At 43.8% G+C, this 14,136-nt stretch overlaps 1 long non-coding RNA gene across 1 annotated transcript; it reads right to left on the bottom strand.

Annotated features, from left to right (window-relative positions):
• Positions 1-9,610: 9,610 nt before the first annotated feature.
• On the bottom strand, positions 9,611-13,835 carry LOC136532243 (uncharacterized). The gene is made up of 3 exons (XR_010778201.1): positions 13,372-13,835; positions 11,001-11,077; positions 9,611-9,949 (listed from the first exon to the last, which is right to left on the bottom strand). It is a non-coding gene; the product is annotated as an uncharacterized lncRNA (long non-coding RNA).
• Between the last annotated feature and the right edge of the window lie 301 nt (positions 13,836-14,136).

Genomic DNA, 14,136 nt, shown 5'->3' with positions numbered 1-14,136 from the left:
GTGCTAAATGGGATGAATGCCTTCCCTTAGCTGAATTCTCATATAATAATAGCCATCAAGAGAGCATTAAAATGGCACCATTCGAAGCATTGTATGGGCGTAGATGTCTGACACCTTTAAATTGGTCAGAAGCTAGAGAGCATTGGTTCTTTGGACCGGATGTGGTCAAGGAAGCCGAAGAGAAAGTTAAACTCATACAAGCTAATATGAAGGTAGCTCAATCTCGACAGAAAAGCTATGCTGATAAGAGTAGACAACCGCTAGAATTCAAAGTGGGAGATCATGTCTACCTCAAGGTAGTCGCCGATGAAAGGAGTTCATCGTTTTGGGATTCAGGGAAAGTTGGCACCCCATTATGTCAGTCCTTTTCAAATCCAACAACGATGTGGACCGATCGCCTATCGCATCAAGCTACCAGATCACATGGCAGCGGTGCATGATATCTTTCATGTATCACAGTTAAAGAAGTGTCTTCAAGTACCTGACCAAGTGGTCGACTTTGGTGATGTAGAACTAGAACCTGATTTGACTTATGCCGAGTACCCCATTAGAGTCTTAGATCAGAAAGATCGAGTCACTCGAAGACGTACAATCAAGTTCTACAAAGTACAATGGAATCAACACACTGAAGATGAAGCTACTTGGGAGTCTGAGGATTACTTAGAAGAAAACTTTCCTGACTTCTTTGCTTCTATATAGTTGCAATACCTTGTCTATATTGTAACTTGTCTCGCTTGTCAACAGAATGGAAAACCCCCTCACTAGCCTTTTGAATAAAGTTATGATGTGTTAGTTTAACACATTTCCTTTTCCATTACTTAGCCTTAGGTTTTAAATCTCGGGACAAGATTTCTTTAAGGGGGAAGGGTTGTAACACCTCTGGTGTTTTGACCTAGCACTAAAACTTGACATGTCATCATGTGCATTGCAAAGCATTCATAAAGTAGAAAATTTTGAATGCATTTACTAAATAAGCTTTATTTCATAAGTTGTTATTTTATGTGATGTGATGCAAAACTCTAAATAAAGATCATGACCACAAGGGTCAAATTTCATGTGATCATGTGAGGCCATGTGTCATTTGACTCAAATAACCTAATGGGCCATGTTACTGGTCAAAAATCAAGGTTAAAGTAAAAAGGTAAACAAATCCAATTTGAATTCAATTCAAATCATAAAGTCCTTTTTGCCCCTTTTGTCTAATTCAAAATCCATTTGGAATTTGGGGTTGTGACAAAAAGCAAAGTTGAAGACTATTTTATAAGGATCAACTTTGGTATTCAAAGTTTTTCAAGTTTACATATAAAATTTGGAGTAATTTTGAAATGATTCAAATGCTCAAATGCACCCCAAATTCAAAATTCAAAATGGAGGCAGAATTTGAAAATATTCCTTGAAGCAAAGTTGTAGAGTTTGAAAAGTTGAGCAACTTTCATTTTTGGAGATTTTCAACTTCTTTAGAAAATTTGTGAGTAATTTGCAAAATAAACGCAGTGGCAATTCTATAAATACTTCAAAAATCAAAACCCAGCCGAGCGCCACCTCCCTGCTTGCCATCGGCACCACGAAGCTGCCGCCGCCCATCATTTTTTGCCGCTTTCTCGTGCGGTGACATGCAGCAGGCTCCGTGGTGAGCTCGTGCGTGAGCTGTCAACACCGGACGCGCTCTTCCCTGCTATAAATAGGAGCACCGCCGCCGTCGTCCTCCGTTTTTTCCTCTACTCTGCTCCGCCACTGATCAACTCCGCCACTCGCCGTAGCTGCCATCGAACCACGTCCGTCGTGCCCAGCTACACCAGCGTGATCGCCTCAACCTTGCGCTCCTCTTTGGCTTGCTCGCGTCACTTGGGTTGGCCGGAATCGCCCGGCGCAACACGTTCTTCCCCGCGACCAGCCGGAGCTCCGCCACCATCAACCTCGTCATGGCCAGAACGTTCCAGCCCGCCTCCGTCTTCACCAAGCACACCGGTGTGATCGTGGTGAGCTCCTGAGCATGATGCTCACTTCGCTTTAGCCTCTACTGCGTCATAGCCATGTTTACGCCGTGCGTCGTTGTGCCCGCGCCGCCATGGCCGGCGTGAAGCTCCCTCCAGTGCGCCTGCTGCCGTTCTGAGGGTTGGAATGGATTCGCGGGGTGGCATGGGTTGTGCAGGTGCAGTCCGCCTCGCCAGAGCATCATCGCCGGTGCGTTTTGGCTGACCAGTGATGGCAGCGTCGTCGTGTGCCTTGTCTGTGTCACTGACAGCGGGGTCAGGTTGTTAGTGAGAGAGAACAGTGAGGTTTTGATATTTTCTGAATTATGAATAGTGCAGCAACTTTGGAAATTTGTAGGAAAATGATTACAGCTCTAAAAATTCTAAAAATTTATGTGTAGCTTCTGTACATGTTCTAGTATGGTTTAAAAATATGAAACTTGAAATTTGAATAAATTTTTAATGTTCAAAAATTCAGTTAATTAATTGATAAATGTGATTTCCATGATTTTTGTAGGCCACTGTATAACTTCAAAAATTATGAAATTTGTTTTGGTACACTAATTTGTCATGAGGAAGCTTACATAAAATTTTGAGGTCATTTGGAACAAGTTCATTTTTGGGCTTATTTCCAAATTAATTCAAAAATGGATGAAAGTAAACCCTAAGTGTTAGATTAGTGTTTGATCTTATTTTGGTCATGTTTTGTGACCAGTAGGGTTTCAAGATCATTTTGGTCAAGTCACTTGTGTGGTCCTTGATGGTAGAATTGCAAGTTGGTTTTGTTGGCTTGCAACTGTACCGTGAAGGAAAGTTGTATTCAAGGTGTTTTTACATTTCATGCACCATGAAAGCATCATGTTTACATTATCATCATGTTGAAGCATATGCTATTATTTCATGTAGAATCCGAGAGTGAAACGATTCTAGTTGAACAAGTTGTGGAAGAATCCCCGGTTGTCACGGGATTCGATAATTGTGGTACTGATCCAGAACCCGAGATCGTCAACGAAGGCAAGCCCCGGTTTATGCATTAAACCCTTACCTTGTTTACTTTGAAAAGTTTATCACCTATTTACTTATTGCATTAAGTTGATTTATTCAAAGGTTTCCTACTTGATGCATTGCCTACCTTGATAATTGTTTACCATCCTTGAAGATGTTTTCATTACAAAGGCGTAGTATGCTTAGTATGCTTTATGGTAGGTTTTCAAAGTAAAAGTTTTGATACAATCAAAGATGGCATACTGGCCAAAGAAAGAAAGAAGATAGAATGAACTAGAGACTAGTCGGGTGACTTATCTTGCATGTTGGGTAATGTTGTCGACCTATGTCGCTTAAAGGCCACTCATTGTGGATCTTCTGAACGAGACACTTTGTAGTACTGGTCACATACTCCGGTAAGCCTACTTCGGCTAATCCAATACTAAGACGAATGCCCATGCACTGGGAGTGGAGAGATGGCGGGAGTAGCATGTACACTCATGGCTGGAATGTGGCTAGATTTGAGGTGTGCTGTGCTCTCGGGTGGCGTGGAGACGGCTTAGTATAGGAGGATCCGATAGCGAGGTTGATATATGCAAGATTGAGTTCTACATATGTCGTGTGATAAAGAATCCCCAGCTAGGACTTGAATCAATTTGAATTGCCGGTGCTCCGTGGATATGGAGACTCGTTTCATTACAGAAGCAATGTAGGACTAGTGAATTACTAAAACATGAGAAAAGAATGAATTGAGAAGGATTGGACTTTGGGAAATTTGCATTTAGTTTGAGATAATGAATTAAAAGGACTTAGGGGTAAAACCTAAAAATAGGTTCAAGAATAGTAAGCTTTTAGCAAAGAACTTTTTGAATCTCGCTACATCCTTACCTTGCCCCAACACTTGCATCTTTAAAGTCGTTCACCCCCTTTATGTCAGGTTAGTCTTGTTGAGTACCTTTGTACTCAGGGTTTGTTAACCCTTGTAGCAGCTAAGTCGCATGCGCAAGCTTGTTTTGGTCCCTGCTGCATGTCTGTGTTCGAAGTCAATGACGATGAGGAATGATGAATGACCTTTGAACAAGGCACTAGTTTGTATGATAAATAATGTTAATGTAATATTATCCCGCTATTATGGTTGTATGACACTTATGGTATTGTAAGTTTGAAACAACTGGTTTGTAAACTATGTTATCGTAAGACTTCTGCTATCTTTTACTATGATGTATATATTTGAATAAACTGTTGTAATCTGCAATGACTGTGATTGGGATCCTATTTGAAAAAGATTCGTGGATCATTCGGGTTTCCTGAGGACACCCGACAGACCTGTTAAGTTGTTGGGAACTCGTGTACGCTATCAGTGGTCTGTTGGGACAACGATAGATGCACGTGGGCCTGATTTTTTAGGAGGTTCTGCCACAATAGTGAAGACGGCAGGGAGCGTTCCGAGAGAGGCTTGCCGGAAGGCACACTAGAGACCCACTTGCACGTGAGGAAGAACTGGGTTTGTCCACAGAGTTACCTGACCAGGAGCTTGGCCCTGGCGAGGGGCTCCAACGAGGACTAGGGGGAAGCTTGAGCGTTTCTCGATACCTCGATAAAAATACTGAAGTTGTCGATGGGAGTTTGCATCTCTACCTCATCTTTTATCTGTCGCATTCACATTGCTACCTTGGTTGATTTCTTTACTTTCCTAGCTTAGTTGATAGGCTAGTTGATAGGATTGGAACCTAGGTCGCATAACTCTTTTGCGGTAGAGATAGCAACACACCTAGCAAAACAGTAGTTGCACATCTAGATATATTACTTTCTTGCATAGGTTTTGACTAGGTGGAATTAGAGGCCATAGTTTAGAGTAGATTTTTAAGTTGCCTAATTCACCACCCTCTTAGGCGTCATGGTCCCTTATAGACCTCTCAGGTAAGCTTGCTAAACAATCTCACACTCTCTGTGTACTGTCGGACACTCCTAGCTGACAGACACTCCACTGTGCTGGGTGTCGAGGTGGGTTGTCTCTGGGTTGGTTTGATTCAGGTTGGCAGATACTCCATGGAGGTCACAGATACTCCGATAGGTTTAGGACTTAGTTATTTCTATGGTTGCTACCAACATTGGATGGTTCGATCGACTGATGGACGTTTCGGTGGGAAATGGGTTCTCTCGGGTTACTAGGTTATTGTCCTCTAAAATTCATTGGATGCTCTGCCGTGAGTGACAGACACTCTAGTATAGGCTTGATGCTCTTAGGTTTAGGCTTTATAAGTCAGCAGACACTATGAAACATCGACGGACACTCTGTTGTACCAAAAGATGGGGACTAGTTTCTCTAGGACTCCTCTGTCTTTGATTTATAACTCGATGGAAACTCTGGTGCAGTGACGGAGACTTCGGTGAATTATAGTGTGTTCTGTGCAAGTGGACATAGAGCTATTCAGTACTGATGACACTCCACCAGTGATGTCGGACCCTCCGTCATTACTGACAGTGAACACTTCTTAGCAACTCGAAATCCAAATTTTCACTTACGGTACTTGCATGTGTAAACCATCACTAGGGTAGGTTACTAGGGTTCTATGGAGCATATCTAGCAAGTTAGTTCTAGCTACATTGGGTGGAAACTATTCCTAGGCCATAAATTGACATTTACTAGGTTATGGCCACTAGAAGTTAAATCCTAGGTTGGCTTGGTTGGATCCTTACCAAGGGCTACAATGAGAAGATACAAAGCTCTCCAAGGTGGAACAGCTGGATCTCCCCCTTGGAAACTCGAAATCTTTTCCTTCTTGCTCCGTTCTCCTCCTAGCTCCTTATGGTAAGGGTGAGAGGGCTCCTCCCTCTTCCAACCCCTACCTCTTGTGGATGAGGGCTCCTAGGTGATCTCTAGGGCCATCTCTTGCTTCATCCAAGATTCAATCCCTTCTCCTTTCTCCTCCTTTCCTTGCTTGTGTGTGGGAGAGTGTAGAGAGAGAGAGAGATGAACTAGAGAGAGAGTGGGAGTTCAAGAATGACTGAAAGAGTGAGTGAGTGAGCTGGTGGGTGCTCTGCCTTGGCCATCCCACAAGCTAGATAGGTGTGCATTTGGGTGGGGCCAGGTGAACTCTCAAAGTGACACTTCACACGTCTGCATGGGATGATTCTATCGGATGCTCCGTAGTGACGACGGACTATCCAATGGTGTCGGCGGACAATCCGATAGTCTCTGCCTTTGTTGAATTGACTAAATCATTGGATGGTTGGTTATTGGTCACCAATGCATCGCTCTTGAGTAGCTTCTTGGGGACTGAGTTGATGTTGATGATGTCACTAGGATGAACTCCAATCCATGTAAAGGTTTTCTTTCACTCTGGGTGCGAGCCTGACGATGACTACTCGTGGGTTCTCACAGGGTGCTTCGATGTCTTGCCTTGCATAACTCATTAGGAATCTTTGGGGCGACTCGGTAGGTGACTTTCCTTGATAGTCAAAAATGAATGCCTTGGGTGTAACAGATTCAGGTCGTTATAATCCTCCCCACCTTATAAAGAAGCTCATCTTAGAGCTTTCCTGAGGTACTATTGGGTACTGCACTTGGGAAAGTTCAGGGTTCCACTTATGCGCCATATGGTGTATCCTTTTTGTGCTATGACAACTTCTTCCTCTCTAGGGTTGCAAAAGTGGAGAGGTTAACCTCCAAGTTATGGTGACTTCTGTTCCCTAGGGCTTCTTTATTCCCTAGGTTAGAACCTTGATTGTTATCTTGAATTCCAAGAAATGAAATCTCTAGGCACTTTCTATCTTCCAGCGAACAATCTGGTTCTCTGGACGGATGGTCAGATAATCTCAAGGGACTTAGTAGTTACTTGGGGTTCAGTTATCCAATTGACGGACGGTTCGTGGTAACAACGGACTCTCTGTCAGTTCATGAACTATAAATAGGCTGACATGGTTAGTGGGGGTCACTTTCTTTCCTTTTTCAATTTGACCACGTCGCTATTGCCCACATCGTCAATGCCTGCGCCGTCTCCCTCACCATGCACGTGCTCCGGGTGGTCCCTAGTGGTTCTGAGGCTTCCACGTGCGCTTCAACATGGTGAGAGGGTAAGCTTCAATTCCTATTTTCTTTTGCACTTAATCTTATCCCCTTGCTTCTCCTACACTTCTAGTTCCCATTTGGTTAGGGTTAGCACCAAATCACCTTGGTGGTTTTGTTGAGTACCTTCTATAGTATACTTGTGCTTGGATTGATGTAGTATTGCTTGGTTGCGGGGATTCGATGGTGCCAAACACTTACGGTTGCTGTGCTTACTGCTGTGGTTCTAGATTCTATCGGATAGTCCGAAGCTTAGGCGAAATGTTCCGATGGCATGCTTTGTCACTAAAAAATCCCTTTAGCACTAATTATGATCTTGACAGATGGTCCTTGAGCTTCGTGGACACTGGGGTAGCTCATCTGTAACTTGTAAATGTCCTTGGTGTAGATTCTGTAGACTACGGATGGTTCCGGTAGGCTGGTGGAATATTCTGGTGTTGATAGACTGTTCTCAGGGGTAACCACTTCTGCCTACACTTGTGCTGACGGATGGTCCATGGACCATGATGGACACTCTGTCAGTGCCTATTCAGTACTGAATTAGCTCTAACTTGTTCCAATGGTTGTCCAAGCTTATAGATACCCATTAGGTGTAATGTAAGGCTTATATATAGGTTGTGGACTGCACTGTTACTCCATTCTTATACTTGAGCATGTGTCTACTCCCAATTTCTGTTTTCTCTATTGGGGCCTATCATTTCCAACTATCGCACCTTTCTCCTTGATTTGCTTATTTCTAGTTTCTCTTGGGTATTCATCGATTGTTAACCTTGATTTTCCTTGTTGATGTAGGTCCGGTGCAGGTCCTAGTAATTGGGTGGAGAGAGTTGTCCTAGTGCCTTCTTCGGATGAGTGTGACGATGAAGGGGTATTTCCAATGGACATGGGTGTCTTCCCAAAGGATCACTTTTGTTGGGTTGCAGCTGAGTTCAGCAAATGAGCTTTGTCCAGGCACTTTAGACAAGCAAGGGATTCTCTGACTCCCTTCTTCAAGACACTCAGTCAGTACCGGCTATACCATGGAGGTATTGATGCTCGGTCAATGCACACTGCGCAGTAATGACTAAGCTAGCCTTGTCTTGAGATCTTCATGTACATGAACAGCTTGGTTGGCTCTCGTGCTTCGCACAGTAAGGGACTTCCACGGTGTCTGTGAGACCAGTCATGGCATCTACATACCATTCCTAGGTCAAGAGCGCTACCTGGAGCGAGATTCATTGCCTATGGCTCTAGGAGTTCCAAGGCTTGATTCTTCAAGCATTTCCAAATGTCCCTCTTTCTTGTACCTATTTTACTCTGAATTTACTAGTTGTAATGTTATAATGTCCAACTAATGGAGTGTACTTATGTAGGGTTCGCCTCGCTAGGCGTTGTTCTTCACGGTCGCCCGGTGCTACCTAAGGTGGTGCCTTCGTCGCTAAGGTTGTATGGTGACACTTCTGCTTCCAGTTCTGATTGTACAGGTATGTTCTTGTTTTTCCTCTTCTTTGACTATAGTTGATGTCGTTTGCCATGCTTTCTGAAAGATCCTACACTCCACACGCAGATCTTGAGACCTGCCCTCAGTGATCTAGATCTAGGCTTCCACAGTTGGCATTCCTAAAGTTTAACTTAGGCATTCCAATCCTTCTAGGCACTTACTACTAGTCTACCTTTTACAGGTACTTCTTCTGCTGGGCCGTTTGCTTGCTGTGGTCGGAGTCGAGGCTGTGGTGCTTCATGTTGCCGTGGTCTCAGAATTGACGTATTTGCTTTGGCTGCCTTTTGATTGCCCCGTAGGTGGCTCAGATGACCTCAGTTTCTACCCATCATGTCCGAACTAAACTTCCTTGTGCTTTGGTGTGGATGGCACTCGTGTTGGTACTAAGTGGTGGTTGGAAACATGCGACTTGTCTGTGACCTATCCATTATGATGGGGTTGATACACTATCGAACTTATTCTCCTGATTGCCATGTCCATGACAGTTGGTGCTTACGGCTGATCTTCCATTGTGTCGTTTCTATTGAGGCTTGTGCCTTGAGGTTGTATAATAGGGCTAAGTTGCTGGGGAAACTCTGTTGATAGTTTTCTTCAAGACGAGATAAGAGATAAGGGGCTACTCTTAGATTTCTAGAGAAATTGGAGAGCACAGACGGGATATGCTTCTGAGGATAAGAGAGATAGGGCTTGAAAGATTAGGAGAGACTAACGGAAGGACTAATATTGCTCTCATCAAACTTTCTAACCTGACGATGCTAATACCTAGGGTGCCTATTAAAATCTATTACTCCTCACTTAGGTAAACTAGGACATGACTACTAATTCTATTCCTATGACGACGCTGGTGAACTACCCTATTTTCTTTAAAAGAAACAAAACTCTTTGGACACCTATTTCAAATTAGGGTGTTTGGGAAGAGAGGCTAGATCAGTCTAGAGAAAAGGGTTATAATACCTTAGGGTTTTAGCCTATAGCATAGAACAAAAATTTAAAGTTGAAGGCTCGAGTATATATCAATTGGGTTGATCAATGCTTTGTATGAGGATTGTAAGTGTAAGTAATCAACTGCTCTGGTACCCGTCCTATGGGGGTCATCGCTCACACCACCACGAGGCCCCCAAGAGGGCACTCAGCAACTCCTCTTTAGGATCTTTGCGTTGAGTTACACACACATACCCAATACAAGACAAGTCAAACAACTCAATTACATACATACTCTAGTCTCCAACACATAACTGAAACATCATTGACGATAAAATAGATTCAGGCCGAGAAACTACTATCAACACTAACCCTCTGTTTAACTACTACCATCATTCTAGGTTACATCTCATTCGCTCTTCTACTCATCGGGTTACACGCAGCTCATCTCGAAAAAAATCTTCCAAGGTCTACTAACCATGGCGTTCATCAGAGCTAGTCTCAGAGGAATGCCATAACAACCTGCAAAACAACTTAATGGTAGCACCGTGAGTACATTTCGTACTCACAGGACTTAATTCCAACTTATAGGTATTTGGTGGATGCAATGGGTATTATTAGTTATTTGTATAATTGTGAAAAGTACATGGCGTTTCTTAAATGATATGCTCATGATTCATTTTAAGATATAATCATCAACTAGGTATGGTATCACAAAAGTGATTAACATATATAAGCTATAACATTATCATGTTCCATCTTTACTCTACCATGGGTATAGAAGGTAAGAACAACCGAATGGTTCTATCCTAAAGGACTTTAGGCTTTCAAACTCTGCGTAGAGGGTACAACTATACCCACACGGAGAACAGAACGAACCACCATACCCAAGTGATAGGTAAGGGTTGCCTCACGTTCTCCAACCTTTCCCTAATCCGACCAGAATGTCCATGGAAGGTTCGACTAGTGCTTGGGTCAGGCTTCTACCATCTTCCTAGTGCATCGGGTCAGGATTCCACCATGTTTCTAGCACCACCCTCTTGCTAGTTCAACGGACAAACCAGTCGCAATCAGTTACTTAGCTTAGCACCCCCATTTGTGATGTCGTCTGTAGGGTGGTTACTCGGACTCACTATCCCAATGCACGGTCCTTAACTACTCCACAAACTACATCACTTGAGTTCCCACACTCATAGTGACCTACCCCTCGCTTGAGCAAGATTAGCCAAACTGATCATCAAGTTCATATATCAAGATTAGGTTGAGTCCTTAATCAAGATTAGGGAAGATACACAGGTTACAACCCTCTTTCATTTTAATAGTTAATTAACCCGGTGTAGCATCCTACATGCGCAAGCATGAGTTCCCTTCTCATACTTGACTTCTCCCATTACTAAGCAAGTAAGCAATTAAACGTTACCAAACCCATTGATTAAAGAAGGCTCTAATCACTTAGTGGTTCTAACTTAGTGAAGCATTATTAAGTTATTAATCATATTCAAATGAAATGCAAACTCATAATGAGACAAGTAGTAAGTATCCAAAATAGGGTTCATAGCAGTAGGGTGCCTACCTGATTTGTCGCCATCCTAACTCTCAAAGCTGACGATGATGACTTGTACAATTACACGATCCTTACTCGAGACGTTCCTAAAAAAATAGGAGAAATGCGACTAAGGAGATACATCGATGATTGGGATAACAAGAAAGGATATGGGTAACATAGGTCAATATGGGGAACTTGGGAAGGGACATCTAATTGTGGCTCTACTGTTGCACTAATTGGTAAAGGATATAAACTAGTATTGTTGACCTCTCGGGTAAGCTTGCTAAACAATCTCACACTCTCTGTGTACTGTCAGACGCTCCGTCCTAGCTAACGGACACTCCGCTGTGCTGGGTGCCGAGATGCATTGTCTCTGGGTTGGTTCGGTTCAGGTTGGCGGATACTCCGTGGAGGTCATGGATACTCCGATAGGTTCAGGACTTAGTTATTTCTATGTTTGCTACCAACATCGGATGGTCCGATCGACTAACAGGCGTTTCGGTAGGAACTGGGTTCTCTCGGGTTACTGGGTTACCGTCCACTATAATTCATTGGACGCTCCGCCGTGAGTGATGAACACTCCGGTATAGGCTTGATGCTCTCAGGTTCAGTCTTTATAATTCAACGGACACTCCAAAATATTGATGGACACTTCATTGTACCAAAAGCTGAGGACTAGGTTCTCTAGGACTCCTCTGTCTTTGATTTATAACTTGATGGACACTCCGGTGCAGTGATGGAGACTTCGGTGAATTATAGTGTGTTCTGTGCAAGTGGATAGAGAGCTATTCAGTACTAACAGACACTCCGCCGGTGATGTCGGACCCTCCGTCATTATTGACAGTGAACACTTCTTAGAAACTTGAAATCCAAATTTTCACCTATGGTACTTGTATGTGTAAACCATCACTAATGTAGGTTACTAGGATTCTATGGAGCATATCTAGCTAGTTCGTTCTAGCTACATTGGGTGCAAACTAATCCTAGGCCACAAACTGACATTTCCTAGGTTATGGCTCCTAGAAGTGAGATCCTAGGTTGGCTTGGTTGGATCCTTACCAAGGGCTGCAATGAGAAGATACGGAGCTCTTCAAGAAGGTGGAGCAGCTGGATCTCCCCCTTAGAAACTTGAAATCTTCTCCTTCTTGCTCCCTTCTCCTCCTAGCTCCTTATGGTAAGGGTGAGATGGCTCCTCCCTCTTCCAACCTCTACCTCTTGTGGATGAGGGCTCCTAGGTGATTTCCAGGGCCATCTCTTGCTGCATCCAAGCTTCAATCCCTTCTCCTTTCTCCTCCTTTCCTTGCTTGAGTGTGAGAGTGTAGACAGAGAGATGAACTAGAGAGAGAGAGTGGGAGTGCAAGAATGAGTGAAAGAGTGAGTGAGTGAGTGAGCTAGTGGGTGCTCTACCTTGGCCATCCCACGAGCTGGACAGGTGTGCATTTGGGTGGGGTCAGGTGAACTCTCAAAGTGACACTCCACACTTCTGCATGGGATGATTCTATTTGATGCTCCGCTGTGATGACGGACTGTCCGATGGTGTGGGCGGACAGTCCGGTAGTCCTGCCTTTGCTGAATTGACGAAATCATTGAATGGTTGGTTATTGGTGACCAATGCATCGCTCTTGAGTAGCTTCTTGGGACTGAGTTGGTGTTGATGATGTCACTAGGATGAACTCCAATCCATGTAAAGGTTTTCTTTCACTCTGGATGCGAGCCTGATGATGACTACTCGAGGGTCTCACAGGGTGCTTCGATGTCTTGCCTTGCATAACTCATTAGGAATCTTCGGGGGTGACTTGGAAGGTGACTTCCCTTGATAGTCAAAAAATGACTGCCTAGGGTGTAACGGATTCGGGTCATTACAGCAAAATATTTTTTCAGTAAAACTTAACACAGTAGAAGGATGAAAAAGTGCTGGCATAGATGTTTCATAACTTCTTGTTGCTGCATACATTTTGAGAATGAGATGACACAATTTCACAAATATAGATCACATTCATTCTGTAATTTACTAAATTGGAAGCAGAAAATAATATAAAAATTCTGTAAATAAACTGCTTCATAAAGAAATGGAAGCTCTGTCGAATGCTTTATAATATGCTTCACTAAATCAACTTGACCTGAGTAGTAGCTTACACATAACATAAGTGCTAAATATGGATAGTAACATGCAAAGCACATTCGGATCTGTGGACATGTCAAATTTGTTTACAAAATACATGGAGACCATGCTCATTCTGCAAAAGGTTTTCCAACCGGCTATGACGAAATTAAGACATCAAATCACCATAACTATACTAAATTTCCCCGCAAAAAAAAGAAAAAGAAAAAAAACTAGATCTCCCTGATCTTGACGGAGGGGACGAGCATGCAAGAGATGTAGGGAGGGGGCACGAACCTGAAGGTGGTGAGGGAGATGTGTGCATGAGCTTATGATGCTCTACTCCGATGCCAGCCTCGCCTCCTTCACACATGGATCTGCGTGACAACGAGCAGCCTGAGCACGAGCGTACCTTGGAGACCCGCGGCCGCCATGGAGGGTTTGCGCCACCTTGATCCGCCTGTGCCTTCCCGGATCCGGCATAGGCCGGAGCGGAGACCGAAGAAGGGAGCGCCACCTGGGAACAGGAGTAGAGGCCGGGGGATGGTGGCACCGCCTGAGGTCAAATTGGAGATCCGGGGATGTGAGGGCTCTGCGCCGTCCTTGGATGGCTGGCAACAGATGGAAGGGGCGCCGCCTTAAACTGGCGACGGGTGCTGCAGCGCTGCTGTGTGCGGCGAAGGCGGACGGCCTGTGCAGAGCGGAGGGAAGGGGATGAGGTTGTGACTTCCGTGGACTCCATCCAGGAGATAAGGTTGGTTTTTTTTTTTTTTTTTTTTGCTGTTGGACGGAACATCCGGGCACGGATGAATTTTGGATTTTTGTTGGGCGGCAGGAGCTCGGGCCGGCAGAAGGTTTAGTGTAAAAATTTTTCTAGTAATTTTTCTGTCAGTACAGAGGTTTTTTCTGTCGTTTTGTTTTTACCGACAGAATAGTGTGTTTTTTTTTGTTGGTAACATAATAATCCTGTCAGTGGTGTCCCAACCGGCAAAATAATTTACATTTTTCTGTTAATGTGTAAATAACCGACAGGGATATTTTGGTTTCCAATAGTGTATATGC

Source organism: Miscanthus floridulus, unplaced genomic scaffold (genome assembly GCF_019320115.1).
Source record: "Miscanthus floridulus cultivar M001 unplaced genomic scaffold, ASM1932011v1 fs_554_1_2, whole genome shotgun sequence".
Lineage (NCBI taxonomy): Eukaryota > Viridiplantae > Streptophyta > Magnoliopsida > Poales > Poaceae > Miscanthus > Miscanthus floridulus.
The sequence above is the reverse complement of the archived record's forward strand: the minus strand, read 5'-3'. Positions and strand labels throughout refer to the sequence as shown.